The sequence below is a fragment of the Sardina pilchardus genome, chromosome 4, assembly GCF_963854185.1.
Source record: "Sardina pilchardus chromosome 4, fSarPil1.1, whole genome shotgun sequence".
Classification (NCBI taxonomy): domain Eukaryota; kingdom Metazoa; phylum Chordata; class Actinopteri; order Clupeiformes; family Clupeidae; genus Sardina; species Sardina pilchardus.
The window spans coordinates 33,099,845-33,104,493 of NC_084997.1; positions in this window are offsets into that span (position 1 = coordinate 33,099,845).

Here is a 4,649-nt window from a genome sequence, read left to right on the forward strand (position 1 = left end):
ACGCACACGCACACGCACACACACACTAAGAGCAGAACATGACGAGGACATGGCAGCTCTAGAGGAAGTGAAAAGAGATAAAGAAAGAACTGAGTGAGCGAGCGTGTCTGTTTGTGTGTGTGTGTGTGTGTGTGCGCGCGTGTGCGCGTGAGAGAGTGTGTGAGTGAGTGAGAGAAAGCGAGTGAGCAAGCGAACACACGTGTGTGTGTATGTGTGTGTGTGTGTGTGTGTGAGAGAGAGAGCTCTGTGAGAGAGCGAGAAAGAGAGAGTGACTGAGCTAGTGAGCGAGCATGCACGTGTGCGTGTGTGTGTGTGTGTGTGTGTGTGTGTGTTTTTTCTTCTGCAAGCATTAGCAGTACAGTGATGTGGGGAGTGTGTGATTGATTCCAGTGCTGTTGGCCGCCAGCTCGTACAGTGATGAATTGGCGTGTGTTTTAATTAACCTTCCACACACACACATCAATAATACACACACACACACACACACACACACACTCCCTCTGCCTCCATTACCTGCTAACCTTTAGCTCTCGCTTTTTGGGGCTGTTTCTTAAATACCAGCAGAAATGAAATATTGCAAATACGGGGAATGACCGAGCAACGCCATCCATAACAGAGAAACTTCGATTTTGTATGTGGCCATGCACGCGAGTGTGTGTGTGTGTGTGCGTGTGTGTGTGTGTGTGTGTGTTTTGTGGCCAGGGTACACAAGCTCCCTCAGGCTAGTGGTGTTGAGTTTTGTCAGACTGCTGAGGCAGCAAAAGCATTTCCCCCAAACCCACCTGAAGAGGGCGATAGAGGGCAGACCAGCACCTACCCAGGGCCATGCACTACAGAGGCAGAGGCGCACACACACACACACACACACACACACACACGCACACACGCACACACGCACACACAATCAGAGACAAAGTCCTCAAAAGGTCAGTCCTTTAGAACTCATGCACATTCACACGCTTGCCAACACATTCCTAGACACAACACAAACACACCCTCACATACACACATACACACACACACACACACAGAGCTGTGATCTCTGCCACAACACACACATACACACACACACACAGAGCTGTGTTGTTTGCCCCAGACTGTGCTGACTGCTGTAGGAGTTGAGCTGAGCATGAGAGTAGCACAGGAGAGGAGAGGAGAGGAGAGGAGAGGAGAGGAGAGGAGAGGAGAGGATAGGAGAGGAGAGGATAGGATCCCTCTTCTCCTTCTCTCCTCTTCTCCATCTCTCCTCTCACCCCTCTCTCCTCCCCTCTCCTGTGCCTTTAGCGGCCTGCCTTAGCTAGGAACTCTACCTGTGCCCTGTAAGCCAGCGTTGGCTGTACTGTATGAGGATCTGGTCCTTCTGAACTATTCTCTGTTGATAATTGGCAATATGTGGACACATTTGAGATGAGACTGCACTGACCCGAACTGACCATATAACAGCAGACATACAAGTGAAAAATTAAAAGACAATTTAATTATTTTCAATTTTAAACTAAAAATGTGACTGCTAAGCTTGAGGATCGAACAGTAAGATCTGTGGTAAATGCATTTGATGTGTTGCTACCCTCAGTGGAGTGGACACACAATGTGCTTCTCTAGACCTCCAGGGGGAACAGGTGGACAGTGGACAGGGGTGTGTGTGTGTGTGTGTGAGAGAGAGTGTGTGTGTGTGTAAACGTCACGGAGGACAGGGGGAGTGTGTAAATGCTTCTACGGTCTGCTGGCCTCTGGTATGTGGGTTACTGGTGCTGTGGTGCAGTGGTATGTTAATGGAGAACACAGCCCTGCACGGATTCACTCAGGCGGCCCTCTGTGTGTGTGTGTGTGTGTGTGTGTGTGTGTGTGTGTGTGTGTGTGTGTGTGTCCCTCTGTGAGTGAGTGAGTGTGTGTGTGTGTGTGTGTGTGTGTGTGTGTGTCCAGATGTCACGGCGCGGGCAAGTCTGAGCACAGGGGTCACAGCAGAATGCTCTCACTGTGTGGAACGCTGCTCCCGTCGCCCGGGCGACGGCAAACACGGCCGCGTGTGAACGCGCCCCGTCTGGTCTCAGGCCCGTGCTCAATAAGCGCACGACTGTGCAAGCACGGCCGCGTGTGAACGCGCCCCGTCTGGTCTCAGGCCCGTGCTCCATAAGCGCACGACTGTGCAAGCACGGCCGCGTGTGAACGCGCCCCGTCTGGTCTCAGGCCCGTGCTCAATAAGCGCACGACTGTGCAAGCACGGCCGCGTGTGAACGCGCCCCACCCAGTCTCAGGCCCGTGCTCAATAAGCGCACGACTGTGCAAGCACGGCCGTGTGTGAACGTGCCCCGTCTCGTCTGGTCTCAGGCCCGTGCTCAATAAGCGCAGCGCTGCAGGGGGAAGCATCTGGAGATGAAGGACTCGTAATCAAGCCAATAGGATCGCTCAACAGGGCGGCCAGCACTCCAGAGCAGAAACATGGCCTCAAGAGATTTGTGCCTGCGCGCCTTGGGGTACTGGAACAAGGGAAGACATAGTAGAGGAGGGGAGAGGGGGAGAGGGGGAGGGGAGGGGGAGAGGGGGAGAGGGGGAGAGGGGGAGAGGAGGGGAGGGGAGGAGAGGAGGAGGAGGAGAGGAGGAGGAGGAGAGGAGGAGCTCTGAAGCCTTTGCACATGGAGGCATGGCTCTCTGATAAACAGAGTGACATTTAAGGGAAATAAGGAGGGATAGAGAGAGTGATGGAGAGAGCAACAGTAAAAGAGAGGGATAAGAGGAGTCTCATGAAAGATGGCTAAAGTGGATAGGAGGAAGAAAAGAGAGAGAGAGAGATTGTAAAGAGAGCAGTGAAAAGCATGAGAGAGAGAGAGCGATTGTAAAGAGAGTGGTGAAAAGCGAGAGAGAGAGGGAGAGAGAGAGAGAGCGATTGTAAAGAGAGCAGTGAAAAGAGAGAGAGATTCCTGGATCAACAGGAAACAATCACACTGGCAGACAGTGACATTTGGAAACGCCGTCGTCACGGCAACTCCAGCACCAACTCGGGAGAGGGGCGAATTCCAAATCCTGCAGCAGCCGGAGGGATCTGGGGGAAATGGCTGCGCTTCCATGCCATGAGTCACCAGCAGCTTTCCAAGATAAAAATCCAATGTGTGTGTGTGTCTCTGTGTCTATGTGTGTGTGTGTGTGTGTGTGTGTGTGTGTCTTTCTGAGAGTACATGTGTGTGTCTGTATGTGTGTGGGTCTCTGTGTGTGTGTGTGTGTGTGTGTGTGTGTGTGTGTGTGTGTGTGTGTGTGTGTGTGTGTGTGTGTGTGTGTGGGTGTCTGTGGGTGTCTGTGGGTGTCTGGGTGTCTGTATGTGTGTGGGTCTCTGTGTGTGTGTGTGTGTCTGTGTGTGTGTGTGTGTGTGGGTGTCTGTGTGTGTGTGCGTGTGTGCGTGTGTGCGTGTGTGCGCGTGTGTGTGCGTGTGTGTGTGTGTGTGTCTCAATGTAGCCCAAACAGCACTGTACTTGTGACGGATTATTCTGAAGAACCGATGGTGTGCAAACCACCCAACAGATGATGGGGTTCAGGAGTACCTCTGGGCCATCTGTGCTGCACTTCCAACAGACACACAGAGTCTCCTCTCCCCTCATACAGTATGGGAGTTATATGGGTTATATTGTTTATGTTTATCAGAAACACAGAGTCTCCTCTCCCCTCATACAGTATGGGAGTTATATGGGTTATATTGTTTATGTTTATCAGAAACACAGAGTCTCCTCTCCGCTCATACAGTATGGGAGTTATATGGGTTATATTGTTTATGTTTATCAGAAACACAGAGTCTCCTCTCCCCTCATACAGTATGGGAGTTATATGGGTTATATTGTTTATGTTTATCAGAAACACAGAGTCTCCTCTCCTCTCATACAGTATGGGAGTTACATTATATTGTTTATGTTTATCAGACACACAGAGTCTCCTCTCCCCTCATACAGTATGGGAGTTAGATTATATTGTTTATGTTCATCAGAAACACTGACTCCTCTCATACAGTATGGGAGTTAGATTATATTGTTTATGTTCATCAGAAACACTGACTCCTCTCATACAGTATGGGAGTTAGATTATATTGTTTATGTTCATCAGAAACACTGACTCTCCTCTCATATGTGGGTTAGATCCCTCTCTGAGGGATATGGCGCCATCGGCCTAAACAAGTGCACACACACACACACACACACACACACACACACACACACACACACACACACACACACACACACACACACACACACACACACACACTTACATTTATTACTTATGAGGCAATGAGAAAGCAATCCACTAATACAGACAGGCCAATGGCTTGTGTGTGTGTGTGTGTGTGTGTGTGTGTGTGTGTGTGTGGTACTCCTAGCCCTCAGAGATATTAATTAGACTGTAAAAATCAAAAGCTCTTTGCGTATGATTGGGTGGCAGGCAGGGGCCTGGGGAAGTGGGGGGTGGGGGGTTAAAACCTGATGTCTACACTGATTCAATTAGAGGCTGAGACGGCGCTGTGTTATTGAGTTAGGTCTCGCTGGCCGGCATGGCCATACCTCCCCCCGGGCATCCCAGCGCTTAAGTGGACACCAGCAGATTACCCAGGGGGCCGAGGGTGAGCAGCACTTCCTGGGCAATGGGAGGAGAGGGCGCGGAGGCCTGATGCC